The 23,269-nt window shown below is 40.5% G+C and overlaps 1 protein-coding gene across 4 annotated transcripts in view; it reads right to left on the bottom strand.

The window, feature by feature from the left end:
- LOC144301242 (uncharacterized) overlaps positions 1-23,269 on the bottom strand; it is a 417,552-nt gene that overhangs the window by 337,479 nt on the left and 56,804 nt on the right. The window contains exons 5-6 of one of the 4 annotated variants that reach the window (XR_013368052.1): positions 17,170-17,333; positions 12,622-13,132 (exon numbers count right to left, since the gene is read on the bottom strand). The exons of 2 other annotated variants lie outside the window; for them this stretch is intronic. The gene's annotated coding sequence lies outside the window, so the exon portion shown is untranslated. Of the gene's footprint in view, positions 1-12,621; positions 13,133-17,169; positions 17,334-23,269 lie in introns of those variants that run through there. One more of the 4 variants, XR_013368053.1, reaches the window with a different exon arrangement.

Below are 23,269 nucleotides of genomic sequence, written 5' to 3' on the forward strand. Positions count from 1 at the left end.
ATTCTCCTCTCCAATCTCCCATAACATAGAGTATAATTGACTGAGGGCCCCAGTCATGCTGTCTGAAATCCATCACCACACTGGCACCACCAACCAAAGTCTGAGAGCAGCAAGGCCACTTCTGAGAGAAGCAGGCACATTTCTGGGAGATGTGGGACCCCACAGACAGTGGCTTCAGCCCAAAGACTCTCCATCAGCTCTGCTGAAACTTTCTTTGAATTGCACTTCTGCTGAATACTTCCACTACTCAATCCTTCCATCTCTCCTCTGTGGTAGTAAGACCTGCATCGTGGTCTGATGACTCCCCCATTCTCTACTACCCCTTCTCCCTTTTCCCTTGAGGGCAGTTTCCATAATCAATCTCTTGCCTATTTAATCCAATTTTAGCATCTGCCTCTTGAAGGACGTGAACTAATACATTGAGACAATACCTCAACTTCCTTCCTCCTATGTTGTTGTGAGGATAGCGTCAGTGAAAATGTTTAACAAAGTACATAAGGCTTTATAAGGTAGAGATCATCATATGAGAAACATAGCATCATTCATTCATTCATTCATTCATTTAGCAGTTAGGTACTGAACACCACCATGAGCTGGGCTCTAGGCAAAGGATTTGAAGACACAGGAGAATAATGTTCCTTCTGGATCAGATTACAGGCTAGAGGAGCTGTCCAGATCCCTCATGACCTTGCACTTAGATAATAACAGTTTTGTAGGGAAATCGAAAAGAAAAAAGATAGAGTAAGAGGGAAAGATGATGGAAGGAGGCAAAAAATAAGTAGCCATTATTTCAAGGCACCACGGGAGTTAGATCGTGCCTGTTCAAGTGTATGTGAGCATTTTTTTAAATTGTGCTCTACTAAACGCAGTCTGCTGCTCCCCTCCTGCCAGAGCCTTGCAGCACCAGGGCGGCTTGTTGGGATGCAATGGTTGTAACGCTTTTGCAGGGAAACTCTTCAACTGTTGTCACCATTTCATGGCCCAGAATATTCAGCTCAACAACAGACCTCCAAGAGAATATGCTCTGTGTTGTAATTTTCCAAAGGCGACACGATTATAAAACCCAAGCAGATGGAAAGACGATTACAGTGGACGGGAAAAGCTGTTAGCAGTTTCCATTTGTAGACAAAACCATTATTTTTTAACAGATCGCTGCCAGAATTTGATGAATCTGGTACTCTTTGCACCCTCTGCTTTGCAGAAAGCCCCGTAACTCTGTCAGACTTTGAAAACAGTTGCAGGATGCTATTTTTGTACATTTGTTTATGTCGAAGGCATTAGCTCATAGGGTTTCACATTTAGCTTGCTGTTAATCTCTAAACTTCCATTAATGTATAGTTCCCAATCCTGAAAATTGGACTTCAAAATAAATGGTTGTGTGATCATCTTTTATTTAAAATATTACTGCACCCCATCACTCTGTGTCAAGGCCAAGCTTGTTTATGGGAGTGCTTGATTACATAATTACATATTAGAAATTATTTGTAAGGAAAATTGATTGGTGTACTTTACAGCAAAGATTTCACCAGAAATAACCCTGTCTCTCGCTGCAGGAGTAGAGCGCCACGTTAGAAATGACACAACTTCAGGAGCCTGTCACCATCTTGTTTTTTTTTTTTCTTTTTTTTAAATAAATTTATTTTTTATTGGTGTTCAATTTGTCAACATACAGAATAACACCCAGTGCTCACCCCATCAAGTGCCCCCTTCAGTGCCCGTCACCCAGTCATCCCCACCCCCCGCCCTCCTCCCCTTCCACCACCCCTAGTTCCTTTCCCAGAGTTAGGAGTCTCTCATGTTCTGTCTCCCTTTCTGATATATCCCACTTATTTTTTCTCCTTTCCCCTTTATTCCCATTCACTATTTTTTATATTCCCCAAATGAATGAGATCATATAATGTTTGTCCTTCTCCGACTGACTTATTTGACTCAGCATCTTGTTTATTTCTCGTCACAGGAAGGAGTCATTGCCCAAGGAACAATGAGGGGCAGAACTGTTGGCAGTGAATAACTGTGATCCACAAATCAAGCTTTAGGCAGTGTGGTGGGGTGCTCAGCAGAGATTCATGAGGCTCAAGTTCTAGCTTCAACCTTGCTGGTGACTTCTAAGCAAATTACTCAGCTTCCTCAAACTTCCACTCCTCCATCAGTAAAATGGGAATGCAACACTGGACTGCTCAGGCAAAGAAGTGGGCAATGTCCACACAGATGCGTGGAAGTTGAACGGAATCTCAAGTTTTAGGTGAGTTTCACTCCAGACCAGAAGACCAATGGATGAGAGGTGGACGGCAGTTCCTTTGAGATGGTGAAGGATTACACAGACCTCGCCCACTCAGTTTCCATGCAGCCCCGGGGTTCCCAGACTGAGGATCTCCATTCCGTTCTATCATCCTTTTCTATTTGCATGTTCCCTTCCCCAGCCTGTGACCACTTTTTTTTTTTTTTATGATCTCTGCCAATAGGAAAATTTGTTCTGCAAAATGTGCACCCAAATCTGTCTGTGGCAAGGGTTTGCAGCCTTTATTTCTAGTTCTGCAGGTTATCTGTGTTTTATACGATCTGGGAGTGAGGAAGGCACACCAATTAAAACCTCAGATATTACCAGGCCATGGAAATAAAAGTAGAAATAACAACAATAATAGTAATGATGTTGTCCTTCCAACAGTATTGATTCTTCTGGAGAACAAAATCTGTAACCATAAGGATTATCATTACTCTAGAAGGGCTTATTTAATTTGAAGGATTTTTTTTTAATTTTTATTTATTCATGATAGTCACAGAGAGAGAGAGAGGCGCAGAGACACAGGCAGAGGGAGAAGCAGGCTCCATGCACCGGGAGCCCGATGTGGGATTCGATCCCGGGTCTCCAGGATCACGCCCTGGGCCAAAGGCAGGCGCCAAACCGCTGCGCCACCCAGGGATCCCAATTTGAAGGATTTTTTTTAATTAACTTTTTATTTGCTTGTTTTTTAATTCTTGAAATAACTCAGGTTTGTTGCATAAAAAGAAAGGAAATGCACATGAACAAAATAGAAGGAGGAAGAGGAGAAAAAAAGGAGAAGAGGAAGAGAGGAAAGAGAAAAATGCTCTTAATTCCTCTTTATAATCCCTCTATCCAAATAGAACGGATATGAACATTTTAGACCATATTCTTATATTATTTCCCATGAATACACACTAAATATTTACAGATGTGAAATCACATCGCATGCACTGTATTATGATCTGCATTTTAACTCAACTATATATCATAAATCACTTCCCATGTTATAATATATTTCTCTGCACCATTTTGAACAGTTGTGTTGTCTTTCATTGCAAATATGCATCATAATCTCAAACATATCAGAAACGCCTTTGTTACCATGTGTTTCCTGGCATTTTTCTGAGAACGTTGTTGCCATTCTGAGGGCAAACCTAACACCTGTACCTGGACCAAAGATTATCTTAGAAAGCAGATATATTTTTTTTAATAATAAATTTATTTTTTTTTTTTGGTGTTCAATTTGCCAACTTACAGAATAACACCCAGTGCTCATCCCGTCAAGTGCCCCCCTCAGTGCCCGTCACCCTGTCACCCCCACCCCCCGCCCTCCTCCCCTTCCACCACCCCTAGTTTGTTTCCCAGAGTTAGGAGTCTTTACGTTCTGTCTCCCTTTCTGATATTTCCCACACATTTCTTCTCCCTTCCCTTCTATTCCCTTTCACTATTATTTATATTCCCCAAATGAATGAGACCATATAATGTTTGTCCTTCTCCGGTTGACTCATTTCACTCAGCATAATACCCTCCAAGATCGCAGATGAGGCCTTTCCTTGTCAATTCATTGGTCTCTTTACCAGATGACAAGTTTTTTCAGACTGTTATCTCCCCCTGCTGTAATGACACTTGTGAGCTTCCTGGGGGCAGCCATGATGATACTATACCTGCCTCCTCAATGCCAGTACCCACCCCAGAGTCCAGTACACAGTATATCTGGATAAATAATTATCAAAATGAACTAACCCAGGCCTTTCTCCCACCATGAGTAAATGCTTATTCATTGTGTAAGCCCCAACTCAAAATCACTTTTTCCCCATGAACACATAGCTTGTTTCCTTCCACAGTAATTCCACAGTACTTTATCCTGCTCCTTTACTATTTATCACAAGAAATTTCCTTGTGTCTGCCCGTCTTTCTCTCTCTACATGCTTATTCCCAGCACCTAGCAGAGTCTGGCATGAAATAAAGTGAATGAAAAGCCAGGGATCGGATTTTTTGGCAACTAGTATAAAGTCATACACAATGTTGGCACTAAATAAACGTTTGTTGAATTGAATAGAATTGAACTGAATTGATACTAGGATTTCCAACAGCAGAACTGAATAAACTGCTACCTCTTTATCTCTAGTTTGAACCTTAATGGTCTTACTGAAGTTCAATGATGGATGAGCATGGCATAAACTCTTTCCCCTTTCTCACCTCTCAAAACTCAAAATGCTGACACTTTTCATGCCCTGTTGATTCTTTTCCTTCTTACAGAGGATAAGGTCGGACACGGTTTACTTGCAGTGATTGTATCGATCTTCATTCTAGAAATGCAATTGGATCTTTCCCTTGCAGGTGAATTGTCATTGACCTTTACTTGGAAAGACATGTTCTGACCATGGGATGCTTTAGGGAAAGTCAAGACTTAGTATTCAAATGTGACCAGCCCAGTGAGATAAAATTTTTACACTGGCAAAATCAACCCTCATAATCATGTCAAATGAGCTCTTTCATGTCACTTCCAAAAGAATTATATACAAACATGGACTTGAACATGAAGTAAAGGAATATGAATTTGTTTAACCTTTCAAATCAAATAAAATCTGTATCCTTTCCAAGCTCATCACTGGTGGCATTAGTCATGTATGTAGTCCACCAAAGGATAGTGAGGGCAAGAGCTAACTGAGTGAGCAAATCCGCTTTGAGCTTGAATCCTTATCTTGGAGTAGGACTGCCCAATACTTTAATAAGTATTGATTCAGTTGTCCTTGAAAGCACTCCTGCAAGGAAAATATATTCATCCCCATTTTACAGAAGATAAAGCCAGGGCTCCGAAAGAATAAGGAATAAACTACAAATAACAAAACTGGTAAGAGGTCTGATATCAAAACCCTTGCTCATTCTACTATATTTTGCTACTATGTGACTTTTGTTTTGGGGAAGTAAAGCTGTTCATAAACGATTTCCCATGCATTATCTCATCTGATACAAATCCCTCTGCTGGGAGCATTGGCTGCTCATGGTTCACACCTGAGTCTTTCCCCAAGACCTTCAGCAGAGGTGAGCTGCTTCACCCCTTATCACACTGCTTTCTCAGGGACAGCCCACACCAGTAACTGGAAATGTGGGGGATACAAAATCCAGCTTCCACTTGGATTGTGACAATTCTGAAGGGCCATCCCAGGGCCAAGACGCCCCCATGAAATCATCTGAGACCTCTCTTACAAGTGCATTACTCCTCCCTCTCACCTCACTCCCTATCTGGAGTTTTCCCAAATACACTCCTCGATAAACTCCCTACCCATAAATCTTTATCTCAGGGTATTTCTTAGGGAACAGAAATTGAGAAAGTTAGTGCTAGGACTGGTCAAAAGAACGGAGTTTTAAAATGGGATTTTGGAGCTGTGTCACTTGCCAGCTGGTCTACACTGGGAAATCTATCACAAGGAGCAGAGGAAGTCCTAATAGCCCAAAGCATAACATAGCAGGAGTTGTTACAGTTTCGCTGATGGAGAACTGAGATAGAATGTTGGTGAATGGGAATGAACCAGCAGGGCAATAGCTCAACCACTGCTGAGATTTAGGAAAAACAATAAGCACAAGGACCATAGAAGCAGATGGTTTTTATTGGGGGATGCATTAGACAAATGCAATGAAAGGCTAAAGATGCTCAATCACAAATTTAAGGCGAAGTGCAAAACCCAGAGGGTCTCCTTGGCAGCATACAGATTCATCTTCTGCAGCCAGAGGACAGAAAAAAATTAAGGATCAATCACAGGGCTTAAGTATAGAGGTCATGGAGTTCAGAGAAAAATGAATTTTAACCCTGGAAGGTCTCTTCTGCCTCAGTGCAGAAAAGAGTAGGGCCCCAAGATGCTGGATAGAGATGTTGATGTTAATGCCTGTAGAATCTGTAGATTCTCCTGACACCTATGGCCCTAGAGAAGTGACCATTCCTCCACATTAAAGCTTAGTTCTCCTAATTCTTGCTTGAATATGTTGCAGAAGTTTCAAGATAACATGAGCCACATGCCCCTTCCAAGTTTGTCTGCATCTCCAAGCCTGGCCATCAGACCAATAGCTAGGGTTAATATACCATATCAGCCAGCCAGGGAAGTGCTTGGCCTGCTTGAGGGAGGAAAGGGACCTGATCAACCAGTAGCTTCTGGATGAGTATGCACAGAACTGGATCCTGAGGGCACTGGATCAAATGGTGCCCTCAGAGAAAAAGTGAAACATAACTAGGTAAAAGAGCTTTTGTTGATATGGGAGTCTACTATGTAATAAAATATTTTACCAGGATTAAGACACATCTCAGGGCTGGGGTAGATTCTTAACTTCTTATATGAAAAACAAACAAAACAAAATAAAAAAAACTTCTTATATGAGCATATAAGATGCTGCATGTCACTAAGGAGGAAATGCAAGTTATTGTAGCTTTTCAAAATGTTGATTAAATAATGGAGATGTGTACTGTAACACAACATGCTACATGTTTATATATTAAAAGAAAGCCCAAGTGTCTGCATGGTAGTAAGATGAGCTATGAACCAAGAAACCAACCAAAAGACAACTTAAAGCATACCACGGACACAGAGTTCTCAAAGATGACAGAAATTTTAAAGAAGCTATCTACTACTTATATTCTTATCACTCAAGTACAGATTAGAGCAGACAATAATAACCCAGAAGCAGTAAAAATTCTTGGAAGAATTCCATAGGTGAAAGAAAATTTTCTTTACCTGGTGTTTAAAAAAGACAATTTAATGACTAGGGAGCTTTAATTGTTTGTTTTTCACTTTTTAACCTTTTTATGTTTATAACCACATTAAGAACTTTAAAAAGTAATTGGTTGACTAATTACGCTATTTGATAAATACAGAAATAAAGATTGCAGGGACCCCTGGATGGCTTAGTCAGTTAAGAGTCCAGTAATTCTTGACTTCAGGTCAGGTCATGATCTCGGGGTTGTGAGACTGAGTCTCATGTCAGACTCCACACTGAGCGTAAAATTTGCTTAAGATTCTCTCTCTCCTTTTTCCTCTGCTCATCTTCCTTGCACATGCTGTCTGTGTATGTCTTAAAAAAAAAAAAAAGATTGCAAGATGAAGGAATTTGAACACTTTGGCCCAGCAATTCTACTTCTGGGAACATAACCTACAAATAAATACCTTACAGATATCCATGCCCACATGTGCAAAGACATATGCAGAAAGATGTTCACTGCAGAATTGTTTGCATTGGCAAAGGAGGAAGGATAAAACAACATAAATTTTATGGGGCTAATTAAATAAAGGATGTCACATTATTATGATGGATACCAGTGAGTCATCCCTTTTCAAAAGTGAGTTATTGAGTTAGATCGTTGATTGTGCTAATAACTCCAAAATACAGTCTTAAGTGAAAAAAAAAACATACAGAATCACGTACCACTCTGCTTCAATTTTGTTTCAAGTTATATACAAATGTTTTTGCATGAATCTGTCCAGAAAGTTTCTGGACTGATACCAAATGAATATTGATGCTGACCTCTTCTCCAGTAAAGGCGGGGGGGGGGGGGGGCTGGGGGTGGAGAAGGTAAAGAGGATGCACATCTCAAATGAGAAGATTCAATGCAACTTTTAGAATTTAGTACCATTTGCCCTCTTGGGGTTTCATCCTGTTTGTTTATTAGGTCATTTTTAGATAAGAGAAAAAGATTATTCAGAAAAAAAGGGGAGCCAAGAATTCCATACTAGCTTTAAGTTGTAAAATAGAATTTTGAATAGCTTTGGGAAGTAGTTCTCACGGCTGAGCAAAGTAAGTAAGACTGAGAAAATTGGCTCTGAAATTCAGACTCATAATGGGGAACCAAGTAACCAGCAGTCACTGACCCTGTCAGATAAACATTGTCTACAAGAAGCACTGGTCCTCAGCCTCATCACTGGGAATTACAGGATAAAAAAAGAGAATATTTTGGCCATATCCCCATGAAACTCAAGTGTCTGATGAAAATAAAAACACTCAGTAAAGACCTAGTCACTTTTTGCCCTCCTAACACACTGTCTCAATCCCAAGACATAGTATTGACTATGGACTAGTTTTTTAATTTCCACATGGGCATTTAGAATGGGGAAATATCCCCTTCATCTTCAAAAACACAGATGTATATAGGCAATTGGCAAGAATTCTAGTAGCAATATAGGAGAATGGCATCTTCAAGCTCTTGATTATAACAAAAAAAAAAAAAATTGAACTGGGAAAGGGTTACTACTCCCCAGAACCATCTGAATTTACCTGTTATGGTTAATGCTGAAGTCCCCAGTCAGGATCAGCATGATGTGGATGCCAACACATTTGGGGTCAGAAAAGCTAGATTCAAGCCTCAGGTATAATAATAATATTTAATTAAGTCACTTAAGTTTTAGGCCTCAGTTTTTGCATCTCCTGAAGAAAAGTGAAAGAGGACCATAAATTTTCACAGGTGGCCTCAGTATTAATTAGAAAGCAAAGGAGTCTGACATTCATGTCCACTTACCAGATGAGACAGATCGCAAACACACACACACGTGCACACACACATATGCACGCATACACACATATACTTTCAACAAAATTTTAGAACTTTCCATAAAACCTATATTCACAGTCTCTATCTAATGTCATATCATCTGTTGTTCTTATGGAAGATGTGATGTCAATATGTGATCAGAACAACATATTAACCCCCACCCTTCATGTAGCAAGAAAAAATTTTAAAGCTCTTACTTCCTTCCCCAAAGGATCGACAATCATCTCATTCTAGATGCTCACATAGCAGCTAATGAAGACGGCAACTTCCATTTTTGAGGGATTACCTACGATTTTCACAAGTTGTCTTCCCTATATACATGGCTAGTAAAGGTAGAGCCTGGATTCAAAACCATGTATATCCAGACAAAAAGCCCATTTATTTTCACTGTTATCACTTGGACAGGTAGATATCTGAAGACAATTCCCCAGGGCCTCTTAGATGTTTTCAGACAGACTCTAAGAATCTGAATCACACACTTAATATCATGTCTTAATATGTTGCTTCCCTTTTGAATCAAACTGTTGAAAAGAGAAGATCCTGAAGAAGTCTACACAAGGAATATACTAAAATAAGCATCCTTTCAACATTTTGGGACTTCACTTAAATAGCTGTGTTAGAGGATACTTTTTCCTCTATCCATCTTTTACTCAGTATTCCCATCAGCCACAGGGCAATTACTGATGAATACATTTCTTTCTATTTTCTCCTGCATTTCTTTCAGCTGAAATTAGGCTTCCCAGACCAATATTTCCAATCACATTCATACTGCTTTTTCACATGTCAGACTTGATCTTTTTTCCCTGAGTTTTACTAAGTGATATTTATACGCAATTTCAATTTCAAAGAAAAAATTCATGATGCCTCTTCTCATCTTGAACATATCAGAGTGGCATAGTTGTCTTCATGCCCTGCCCTCTGCTTCTCGTACTCTCTTGCTACCTCACCCTACATACACTCTGCTAACTATCAGACTCCTAGCCAATTAAAATGAGCCTCAGTGAAAAATCCCATGGGGTCCTCTCTCTTCAGACTCCCTTGCCTTCCACAAGAATAGCTCCCCTTTTTTTCACCCTTTTTTCATTGAATGGAGGTAATTATTTTGACTAAGCATAAATGATATTCTTGGGTAGAGAGAGAGATCAAGAGCTAGTTTTGCTTCATGCATCCCAAAGGTAGCTATGGAATTTGAGCATTCATCCCTGTTCCAGGCTGTTGGCCTACTCCAAAACAGCAAGGGTGAAAGAGCCTGCTCTTCCCTTGCAGGGGTCCATCCAGCCCTGGCATACCAACTCTCATTGCACTCATCATGAGGAAGGGGATAAAGCCTGCTCCACACACACCATCTTTATTTTTTTTAATTCAAATAGCCAACATATAGTACATATATTATGCCATCTTTATTTATTCTACTTATCAAGAATAAGGGAGACATTAAGGAGAGACTTCCCTACAAACCACATTTCCACATTCTGACTTGCCCTTATCTTACATCTGTCCCTCCATCAAGAGGAATGCTTTTGTTGCCTGAACCCTCTTCCTTCCAGTTTTTCTTCTGCATGTGAGAAAGGGACAAGGTGCCTGGGGTGCTTATGGTTAGCCAGGAGACCACTGCATCCAAAAGCAACCAAAAACACTCATGTCAAAAACACCCACCTTTGAATAATTGCCTTTCACCCTAATGAAGCTTCATATGCCAGATAAGGTCCATGAGCCCCCTGCTCCACATATCATTGATGCACCATCCCCATCTCTGGCCCCAAGGCACCACACTTTTAATCTATCTTTTAGAACCCAGTTCAATACATCCTCCCAGAAGCATTTTCTCAGACACCTGCCCCCACTGGATCTGTGCTTTTCTTTCTGGGCCCACCCTTTATGTTCCCTTTGCATTTTCTTCACACCATGATTATAATCCCTAACATACTACATTGCAATCTTGCCTTTTTTGCTCCAATGAACATTCAGCTTAGTTCTGAATCCCAGTTAAGAAAATAGATCAATTTCACTGAATACTCTCTGTATGCCAGGCATCATGCAGAGCACTTTATATAGATTAGCTCATTGATTTCTCCCACCAAGCACCCTACAACCTCCCCTTCTACAAACCAAAAAACTCAGGCTGGGAATAGTTAATTAATTTACACAAGGTCACACAACTAGAGTCGGGATTTGAACCCAAGCAGTCGGTTGCCTGAGCCACACTTTTAACCACTATAATCCCTTCAAGACACAGAACCTCAAAGGAAGAAGAGCAGTCCATTGGGTAAAAAACAGAAAGTGGGCATTCTGGACTTAATAAAGTACAGATTTAAAGGCTCAAAATACAAAATAATATGGCATCTAAGAAGTGGAGGAGAGTGTATTGGCTGGAGATTCAGAGAACTAGGTAAGAACAAAACTTCAACAGACTCATTTTATCAAAGTTCAGAATTTGGACTATCCTTTAGCCAGTTGGGAGTCATTGAAGGATTTTAAGCAGAAATAAAACAAGATTATAGTTGTGTATTAGAACGGTATATATAGAAATACCTTGGCAGTGTGAATGATATAAGAAAGTAGGACTAGAAAGCATGAACTTGGCAATAAAACCGAATGACTATTGTGTGTCAGGCATGATACCAAGTTCTGGAGTGAGAGGCACAAGATGGAGCATAATACAAGAATGAAGAATAACCATCCCTATTTTTAAGACATTCAAAGAGTGGCAATGGAAAAAGATAAATAAAACAACCACAGACAAATCATGACTCTACATTAATTAAAGGCACTAGTTAAAATTTAACATGCAAGGATGGAAATGATCAATATATGCCATCCTTTCCTGCATTTTCTTCCCCTGTTCCAATATCTTTTTTTTTTTAATCTTTTTTTTAAACATTTTTATTTATTTATGATAGAGAGAGAGAGGCAGAGACACAGGCAGAGGGAGAAGCAGGCTCCATGCACCGAGAGCCCGATGTGGGATTCGATCCCGGGTCTCCAGGATCGCGCCCTGGGCCAAAGGCAGGCGCTAAACCGCTGCGCCACCCAGGGATCCCCCCCTGTTCCAATATCTTATAAGAAGGCCAAAGGTGGAGAGAGGAAGTAGACAGTAGAGTTGTTAGACAGCTGAAGGATAGATAAGATATGGAAAACACATAACACCACTCCTCCATCCATGCCCACAGAAGACAGTGTAAATTAATCAGGGCTCTCTTTTTGTGAAGTACGGATGTGAGCTCAGATACCTTCTCAACGAAGCATCATAGGTACCCACTACCAGTTGACCAGATTGGTTTCCAAATTAAGACTGTTTGTCTCCCCTAAAGGCTGAGGCTTCCGATGTGGAATGAATGCGAGGCTGTATTGAAGGATGGCTACACTGGTGGGTGAAAGAAGACAGGTTTCCCATCTGTGTATCCTAGTATTATCATAGGTAACCACAAACTGGAAAGTGATTGAGAAATGCCATTTCAATCAGGAGTTACAAAAATGAATACACTTTCTCTATCCCAGACAGGACAGCAAGGTGGATGTTCATATATATCTTTATAGTCACCAAGAGTGACCTTTCTGCTAGGGATTGAACCCAAGACCTAACAGCTTGAAAGCTTTCCAATCATCTGAGGGTGATTGTGCTGGAGAAAAGATAGGAAAATGATCTTGTAATTAAATGGTTCTCAAAGTCACTTTATTTTTTTTTCATAAATTTATTTTTTATTGGTGTTCAATTTTCCAACATACAGAATAACACCCAGTGCTCATCCCATCAAGTGCCCACCTCAGTGCCCATCACCCAGTTACCCCCACCCCCGCCCACCTCCCCTTCCATCACCCCTAGTTCGTTTTCCAGAGTTAGGAGTCTCAAAGTCACTTTAAAAGCCCTTTTTGCCTCATGTAACTTCTCTGAGTGTAATACATAAGATGCAATGGTACCAGATTTCTCCTAAGTTCTGCTCCTCCAGGAACCTCCAGGAATATCCTCCCATTGTGAATGGCCAAACAAGAGATAGAAACTCCATTTTTAATGCTTCCAGGAACTGCATTATAACCCACCCAGCAACCTTGTGAAGTTGGCAAAAACATCCCCATTTAACAGATGAGAGGAAGCAACTAGCAGAATAGTTTGGTAAATTTCCCAGTGATGTCCAGCTGTGCAGCAAGTCCAGGATGTGAATGCAGGCCCCTGCACTTCAAAACATGTTCCAGCCATGCACCTGACTCCTTCTGTGGCTGCAAGCCATACTTTGATGGTCTCTGTCAAGGAGGCACATCTGAGCTCACCCAACTTCAGTTAAGCCACCTTCAGGGAGTGGAAATGAGGTCGTCAGGAAAACTTCCCGTAATGATCACTTTGTAAGGGAAAAAAGACAGGAAGTTCAGACTTAGCCCTTGGGAACAAGCTGTTGGCAGAGAAGGCCAAGATGTCCTTTATCAATAATCCCATTCACTTTTACCCAAAAGGACCTACATTCTGGTTTATTGTGCTTCTGCCTAGTTGAGTCTAGCATTGGCATTTTTTTTTTTAATATTATGGGCCCAAATAACACTTCATGGCAGAACTGAAGCTTTAGCCAATGTAATCCTATTTGGTTAATAACCTTATCTAGATTGCACAGGGTTAGCAAGGCCTGCCTGGGAAGACTGAAGGGAGGCCTACTGTTGGAAGCAAGTGCCACCACATCCTTTCATTTACAATCATCTTGAGCAGAAATGAAATGGAATTTTCAAAAGAGGAATGTCCTTATGAGACTTTCCATCCTTCCCTCTGTCAAAAACCAGCTTTGGTCCAGATAAAGGATTGCCTCAGTTAAGAAAACAAGAAAAATAACAATTTATTCCATGGTTTTGAGTTTGAATGGGCCCAGATCAGGTGATTAAAGCACAATTTACAGGGTTTCTTCCCCATGTTCCTCTCCCAAGATTACTCATTTTATCCATAACTGGTCTTATAAATGCCAATTCTAGAATCTTTAACTTCTTCACACCCCTACCCCATTCCCATGAGGACTAGGCTCCACTCTTGTCTAGGCAAAAGGATGGAGAGAAGTGAATGAATTGAAGGGCTCTGAAGAGGTAGATTTCAGGGCTTGGCGACTGATGAGGTGTTGGAAGGGAAAAAATCTAGGATGACTCCCAGGCTTCTCCACAGAGCTCCTCAATTGTTTCCTTGTTTGGCATATCAAGACTGAGCAATGGCTCTGGTTCTGCACAGGAAATTGGCCTCAGAAAATGCCATTTCCCCTTGCTGATCCAGAGGCTAAGATTGCACACATCTTCATGTAATCAAGTGAAAGAAGAATAATGCAAATATGAACATAGATTTGTAGCAGAAAATTGTATAAGCAGACCCTGACTCGCAGCAGGAAGGCTCTACAAAGCATAGTCTATGATATTCTCAGGTCATTCAGATCCCAAGTATTTCTTAGTTTAAAAGATTTGTGTAGATAAAAGTAAAAGTTGTGCATTAGCACTTGGTTTAATTTCTTCTTACTTTGATGTGCCCAAAGTGTTTGCAAGTTTGAGACTCATCAAGCATTCCTTACCATGCATACTTCTCCTAAAAATATCTTCCCTGTATATGCTTTCTTCTTTTGTTTATGAGAGCATGTGCCAAAGCACAGTCCAAAATTCTTGCAAAAAAGCGTCATGGGCTTTTAACTTTGACTGTTATAAAAGAGTGAAAAAAATGTTTAACATGTGTCTACTGTGTGAAGGCATAGTGCACCGGCTATATATCAGAAATGATGAAAATGTTAGCCAGCCCTTTCAGGGTCTTATATATACATCAGTGCTTCTCAAACTTTTCAGCTGTGGAGGTGCCTACATCAGCACACAGAAGTGGTGTGTACAGCTGGGGAGCTCTAAAGATAGCCTGAAGTGAACAACACAAAAGGAAAACTTTCCAAATCATATATTATAGATTATGCATTCATGGAAATTTTGCATTATACTCCCAAACATGCTTGCTGTTATATTATATTGATAGAAGAAAATTCTTTGTGCTTGCTTGTCCTATAGTTTTACATTACTCCCATCATGTCCCCATGTGTCCAGATGCAGCTATACCTCAGGGGAAGGAACACTGACTTCAAGTGTGTGTCCTAAAGACCATAGCCCTACCACACACTGGGCTCAACACAGAAATGGGGCTCTGACCCTCTCACATCGATGACAGCCTTATTTCCCATTCCCCATGGAGTACTCTCTGCTTGTGAACCTAACTACAATTTAATTCGATTTTGCTCCATTTCTCTTCATCTAACATGAATCCTTGGCACTGTTTTCTGGCTCTAACTTTTACCTTGCTCCTTCATTCTCATTTTGGAAACTCCCACTGACTACATTGTTTTGACACTCTTTGGTCCCTCCCAGAGCCAGTCTCTCTATCTTTGCTGAGACTATCCATGTGATATACCCTTATCAGATTCTCCCTGGATCCAGGAGTGAGTCCCCACCCTCCACGGAAAATGTTAATATTTGTCTCACAAAGTGTTAAGAAGACCAAGCCTGGGGCTCAAGTAATATCCAATGTATATATCCTAGGGCTGTCCTAACAAAGTACCACCAAGGTAGCTTATAACAACAGAAATCCATTCTCTCACAGCTCTGGAGGACTGAAATCTGAAATCAAGATGTGAGGAGGGCCATGCTTCTCCAAAGGCCCTAGGGGAAGAAACTTTCTTGCCTTTTCTTGCTCCTGATAGTTGTCAGTAATTTTTGGCCTTTGGTTTGTAACTACATGACTTCTGTCTACCTCTATTCTCATATATGTTCTCCCCATGCGTCTCTTCCTCTGTTTTCTCTTCATACCTCAGGACCTCAGTCATTAGATTAGAGCCCACCCTAATCCAATATGACCTCATGTTAATGCATTACATTTGCAAAGACCTATTTCCTAATAAGGCCATATTCTAAGGCCGCAACTAGACATGAATTTGAGGAAGACACTACTAGTCCCACTACCCCAATAAGCAATGATTCTTTCCTCTGAAATATTGGGAAAGGGAGAGGTGATGGGCTACATGATTTGTATCAGAACTGAAGGTATTGGGCAGCCTGGGTGGCTCAGCGGTTTAGTGCCGCCTTCAGCCCAGGGTGTGATCCTGGAAACCAGGGATCGAGTCCCACATCGGGCTCCCTGCATGGAGCCTGCTTCTCCCTCTGCCTGTGTCTCTGCCTCTCTTTCTCTCTGTGTCTCTCATGAATAAATAAATAAAATCTTAAAAAAAAAAAAAAAAAAAGAACTGAAGGTCTTTAAATCATTTTATTGGTCTGTGAATTCTTCAACTCTGGTGCCCTCCCTTAGACACCTTCTTGTCACTGGATAGTGCCTATGCTTTGGGACACCTGAGACAATTGCCACATTTTGCAAAGTCCCAGGAATGATCTGGAAACTTCTGATCTTGTGTTTGTTGTAAGAACAGGGACTGTACCAGGCACACCCCAGAGTTCTCAAGTGAACCAAGTCCCACACTACTGATGACTTTGTTTGCCTTCACTAGACTCTAAGCACTCCATATGACCAATGATTGATGTTTACATCCTTCCCAGCACATGCTCGCTAGTTGTTTTTGAGTTAAACACATAAAACAATACCAATAATGCACTTAACAATTACTGAGGGTTTACTACTTTCTAGGCCAAAACTACCTAATAGAAATACAATGCAAGCTGAATATGTTACTTCTAAATATTTTGGTAGCCACATTTTAAAAAGCAAAAAGAACTAGGTAAAACTCATTTTTAAAATATGTTGTATTTAACCCAATCTGCCTAAATATTGTCATTTCAACCCAATATATCCAAAATATCATTTCAGTATTTTAAAATTCTTAAAATGCACTTTACTTTTTTTTTTTTTCATCCTAAGTCCTCAAATCCAGGGTGCATTTTCTATCCACAGCACATCTCAATTTGGACTAGCCACATTTAAGGGTCAGCAGCCACATGTGGCCAGTCACTACCATATCAGAACAGTACAGTTTTGGGAACTATGCTAAATACTTAACAAATATTAATTATTTAAATGTCATGGTAACCTGCCAGAAGATATCATATGTGTTCATATTTTTCAGATGAAGAAAATGAGACCCACAGAGGTTGTATGATTTGCCCAAAGCAACAGAACTAATGATTGCACAGCGAGGATTCAGCTGTGTTTTTGATAGGATCCTATGCTCTGAACTGTTGCACTACATCAACACCCAGCCTGGATAGATGGATGGGTGGATGAACATAAGTTCTTTAGAGGTTACTCTTTGGATACTGGCTGCTTGATCTTTTTTTTTTTTTTCCTTTTTACTGCCCTCCAACAAGCAAGTACATGCAGACACATACACCATGTGCTTGACCAATACTCTTCAACTCTCCTCAAATTAGTTACCACCTGTGGGGATCCCTGGGTGGCTCAGTGGTTTGGTGCCTGCCTTTGGCCCAGGGTGCGATCCTGGAGTCCCGGGATCGAGTCCCGCGTCGGGCTCCTGGCATGGAGCCTGCTTCTCCCTCCTCCTGTGTCTCTGCCTCTCTCTCTCTCTCTCCTTCTCTCTGTGTCTATCATAAATAAATAAATAAATCTTTAAAAAAAATTAGTTACCACCTGCATCAGAATCATCTGGGTCTTTCAGATTTCTAGGATCTACTCCTATATGATTCCTACCCAGGAGATCAACAAAAGCTCATGAGTTTGTGCTATTAATTTTCCAGATTAGTGATTTGGATGCCCACTAAAATCGTGTTCACAATATTGGCTGATAATAGAATCACCTGGAACTCAAAAAAATACCATGCTCAGGCTTCATCCACAAGCACACTCATGTAACTAGTCTGGGATAGGACCTGAGCATAAGTATTGTAAGATGGACAGCTGGAGTTGAAATTTCTGCACTGAAGTAGGATATTCACTCTTATGCATCTCTCTTCCAAACCAGTCTGAATAATTATGCATGATAATATTTCGAAGAATCCAGAGAAATGAATTCAAATCTGCTAAGCTTCCAGGTATCCAGGTGGTCAATTAGGACAATGAACCAAACTGAAAATAACAATTGAGGCTTTATTTACCCACTTCAACAATGAAAGCAAGAGACAAAAAAAGAGGGGCTGATTCCCCAGTGCTTCACTTTTCATCCTGGCACCAGGTAAGTTCAGATGGATGCAGCACAAATAGGGGGATGACCTGGTCTCCTACTTTTTTATGAACATGTAAGCAAAGGGTATAGAAGGGAAGGGTGGAGATAGAAAGATACTGAGAGTGAAGAAAAGTGCCTCAGCCAAGGCTCCCAATAGAGGCCTCTGAATGAATGTACCCATCTTAGAATTGCAGATAAATGTTTATGAGCATGGCTTCTCAAGGGGGAATCCTGAATCCTTGCATCTCCTTCCAGAAAACAGCATTGCAAGTTCAATATAGGGAGGGTAGCTTCCTTCCCATGAGACCTGCCAGGCAAAGCCTTGTAATTGCCTTTAGTTTTGTCTAAAAGATCACATGTAGGTTTTTGGCCACTCCTCAAAACATCCATTAGTCTTATAGCTGTGTTGGACATTTTAAGTCAATCTGTACATCCCAACTTCTCTGTACAGGCCTGTTTTGAAGAGCAAGCCAGCTCCTGACCATTGTGAATTAGTCAAAGCTAGTCATTAATGATCCACTTTAACACCCTGACTGGCTTCCATAGGGAGCCCTTTACTATATGCTTCCTTAGACACCCAGGACTATTGGCTACTCCAGGTATAAGTACTCATTGGGATTTTTATCAGTTAAAAATGACAGAAAATCATTTTAGACTAGCTTAAACCATAAAGAAAGTTTTTGTTCCAAGCAACTAAACAGACCAGATGCATGGGTGACTTTAAACGTAGTGAAATACAAAGGTCCAAATATGCCATCAGGAATCATTCTTTCCAACATTCTTTTCTCCTGCTCTCCATCACAAGGGCATCATCCTCAGGAAGCTCTTTGTACAACCATGAGAGATAGCCACCAGCAGCTCCAAGCTTACCCTTGCTCGCAGCTAGCTTTCTGAGAGAAGAGAGCAGCACCTTACCCACCAGGGACCACAGCAAATTCAAGTAAAAACTGTGCTTACCTCCTCTAGGTCATGTGTCCATTCCTGAGCCAATCACTGTGGCAAGGACAGCAGAGCTACAGAATTGTCAGCCCCACCAAAAATACTTGGAGAGAGAGAGAGAGAGGAGAGTTCTCAAAAGGAAGAGATAGTCTTTGGGCAAAGTATGCTACAAAGGAAGAACTAAGCAACATTCTATCAAGGCTTGATGTGAGGAAATAGCTTTAAAAGGTTTTTTTTTTTTTTTTTTTTTTAAGAAAACTGCTATGTTTGCAGATCCTATGTTCCTGAAGAGCATAAACCACTTCCAAAAGAAATGTTTCTTTTCCCAGAATACTTAACAGGAATCAAGTCATTAAGCCAAGAGAATAAAGAGGAGTTTCTTAGTGGACTACACAGGCACTGAATCTAACAATTTTTCTTTCATTTTTTAAATCATTTCTTTTTTTTTTTTCATCATCATAAGTGAACTCTTTAATCCCTGTCTTCTATTCCACACATCCCCTACCCACTTCCTCTCTGGTAACCATCAGTTTGTTATTTATAATTAAGAGTCTATTTCTTGGTTTCTCTCTCTTTTTTTTTTTTTTTTTACTTTGCTCATTCATTTTTTTTTTTTTTGTTAAATTCCACATATGAGTGAGATCTTATGGTATTTGTGTTTCTCTGACTAGCTTATTTCCCTCAGCATTACACTGTCTAGCTCCATCCCTGTTGTTGCAAATGGCAAGATTTCATTCATTTTATGGATAAATAATATTCAAATATATATAAATATACACACATATGTGTGTGTGTATACATGCATATATATCATATCTTCTGTATCCATACATCTATAGTGGACATTTGGGCTGCTTCCATAGTTCAGCTATTGTAAATAATTCTTCAATAAACATAGCAGTGCATGTAGACTTTTAGTGTTTTCGTATTTTTGAGGGTAAATACTCAGTAGTGCAATTACTGAATCATAGAGTAGCTTTATTTTTTTTTTATTTTTTGAGCTCCATATTGTTTTCCACAGTGGTTATAGCAGTTTGCATTCCCACCAACAGGACACAAGAGTCTCTTTTTCTCCACATCCTTGCCAATACTTGTTTTTTCTTGTGTTTGAGTTTAGCCAATCTGACAGGTGTGATGGGCCGTTCAATTTAAAGAGACAGACTCAGAGCACCTGGGTCACTCAGTCAGCTAAGGGGTCAAATCTTGGTTTCAATTCAGGTCATGATCTCAGGGTCCTGGGATTGAACCCTACGTCGTGCTCCAAGCTCAGTGGAGAGTCTGCTAAAGTTTCTCTCTCCCTATCCCTCTGCCCACCCCCGACCCAGCCCAGCTCATGCATTCTCCTTCTCTCTCTCAAATAAATAAATAAATATTTAAAAATAAATAAAGAGACCAACTCATGGAAGCCTCAGAACCACCATCAGGCAAGATGAGAAAACTGGAGTCCAAGATAAGGCACTGCCCAAGAACCCAGAACTAGTACGTGATAGGGCAGCTCTTCTACGCCATGTTCATTCTCTAATAAAAATGCTATGTTTTCTTACCATGACCACCTGGGCTTTCCCACAACATGATTATATATTATCTCATTTGATCTTCACAAGAGTGAAGAAGGAAAATAAGGCAAGCATTATTATAGTTATTTGGTAATACTTCCTTGAGGTCAGTTCCTAGAGATAAAGTTGTGGAATCCATCAGGGAAATAAAACATTAGAGTGTATAAGGAATCCCTGGCACCTCTGAACATCACATCATCCAATCAGGTGAGAGGACAGTGACGTTCCTGGCTCCACCTATCTTCAAGTGGAATCTCCCAGAGAGAAATAACACATTCCTGGTGCATCTTCTATGTGTCCCCATTCTTTTCCCATAGGCCCTCCCTGGAGGACACCAAGGAGACTAACCCAGTCCAGGTCTGGTTGTGTCCCTAAGCACAATAGCCCATCACAATTGGGAGTGCTCAAATGCTCATAAAACCAAACTAATTCGATTTACTTTACATAATGGTGCTTGGTGCTTAAACTTTTCTAGTAATCAAGGAAAAAATATGAGGTAATGGGAAGAATTCAATCTGTGGAAGAGGGCAGCCCGGGTGGCTCAGCAGTTTGATGCCACCTTCAGCCCAGGGCATGATCCTAGAGACCCGGGATTGACACCCACATCAGGCTCCCTGCATGGAGCCTGCTTTTCCCTCTACCTGTGTCTCTGCCTCTCTCTGTGTCTCCTGTGAATAGATAAATAAAATCTTTTTTAAAAATCTGTGGAATAAAATAGATGATGGTTTGAATCCTGTCTAGGACAGTTTCCAGCACATAGGAGGTGTATACGTTGTTGGTGGGTTTTTTTTTTTCCCTTCTTCATCTGTATATTTCAATCCAAATGTAATGAAGTGGAAAAAACTTGAACTAGAAGCCAGAAAATGTGTATTCCAGCCCTCCTTCTGCCACTATTTTCCTCTGTGACCTTTGGAAGGTGATGTAGGCTCAATGTTCCCTGGTTTCCTCAATTTTTAAATGAAAACAATAATGCCAAGTCTCGCTCACCTCCAGACTATTGCAGGGATTGAATAAATGAATGTTCATGAATTCACTGTAAAAAGTATAAAGAGCTACCTAGATATTAGGGATCACACTGGGGCATAGCCTTCATCAATAATCTTTGGGACAGCCTTTAGGGAACAGGAATGTTGGCAGAAAAAATGCAAAGTAGCTGTTACCTTTGCAAGGTCACTGCTGTGCTGCAGGCATTGACAAGCCTGAAGAAAATGCAGGTCGAATACCAGGAAAATCTTTCATGCAACAGTAGATTTTTGTCAGCAAAACTGAGTGGAATGCCAAGTCACAGACGGTTCCCTAAAAGCATGGTTAACTTCCTGATCAACATTTTGAAGCAATTTAGAAAAATCATCAGAAGTTTAGACGAGGAAGGGAACCTCGTAATTTATAAATCCCAAATATTTCCTTTTCCAGTTAAGGAAACTGAGGCCTGGATTCACACTGCTAATTTCAAGTCTGTATTCCTTTCTACTACACCAAGTATTTCCTTATGATATAAACTAGGAATAAGAATGCTCAAACTCCTAAAAATCATTTAAGTAGAGTCATTACTGCATAGAGCCTTTCAACCTGGACCTCAGAGGGTATTGAACCCTCAAAGGGTTTGAAATATGGGCAGAATATAGAATCCCCATAGACAGCATAATTTGTAAAATTAGCATGGCATTTGAGGCACTTCAGATGAAAGTCACCACAGAAATGCCCAGCTTTTCATGAAATAACTAGAAGGAATAGAGGGTTTCACATTATATTATAGCTCGCAGGTTTCCATCACATTTCAAAGTTGCTCTGTTTAGTTGAAAGAGTTCGGCCCTTCCTGAAATGACTAACTCCAGAGTTTTAACATTTCTTTGGTAATTTAATATGACCCTGTAAATTTTTTCCTCCAGGCTAGAAACTGGGTTTTGCCACAGAAGAGGTGCCACAAAAATGAGGTAGCCCCCAGCAAATGGTCCCACCAATAAGGAAGTAGGAGGCCTCTTTTTCTTTATTCATTGGAACACTATGATCTTGTTAGGATAATGAGAGAGTTGTGTTCACCGAAGCAGACGTAGCTCACAGAGGGCAGGCTCACAAATGCTGTGTAATCCTGGAGATGAGTCACACTCTTCCTACCTGCAAAGAAAACACCTAAAAAGCATCCTCCTATAGTCTCAGGCTTGAAAGACCATTAGGTATTCCATTATTATGCCTCAACCCTTCATAAATGTGATATGCTTAGATACTTTCTGTTATAGTTTTCATTGTAACCCCCAAAAAGATACATTAAAACCCTAACCCCCAATGCCCTATAATGTGACCTTACTTTGAAATAGGGTCTTTGCTGAGGAAATTGGTTAAGATGAGGGTAGACCCTGTTGTAGGGTAGACCCTTCATCCAATATGACTGGTGTCCTTATAAGAAGAGTAGAGATACACGGGGCACCTGGTTGGCTCAATCAGTTAAGCATCCAACTCTGGATTTTGGCTCAGGTCATGATCTCAGAGTTGTGAGATCCAGCCCTGTATTGGGCTCCATGCTGGCCATGGAGCCTGCTCCTGCTTGAGATTCTCTCTCTCCTTCTCTCTCTGCCCTCCACCTACGAAAGAAAGAAAGAAAGAAAGAAAGAAAGAAAGAAAGAAAGAAGAAAGAAAGAAAGAAAGAAAGAAAGAAAGAAAGAAAGAAAGAAAGAAAGAACAGAGTCATACACAGAAAATGCCATGTGACAATAGAGGTAGATTAGAGTAATGATGTTGCAAGCCATAGAACTTCAAGGATCATCAGCAACATCAGAAGCCAAAATAAAGGCATGGAATGGCTTGTCCCCTAGAGCCATCACAGCAGGCACAGCCCTGCTGACATTTTGATCTGGAACTTCCAGCC

Source organism: Canis aureus, chromosome 2, assembly GCF_053574225.1.
Source record: "Canis aureus isolate CA01 chromosome 2, VMU_Caureus_v.1.0, whole genome shotgun sequence".
Classification (NCBI taxonomy): domain Eukaryota; kingdom Metazoa; phylum Chordata; class Mammalia; order Carnivora; family Canidae; genus Canis; species Canis aureus.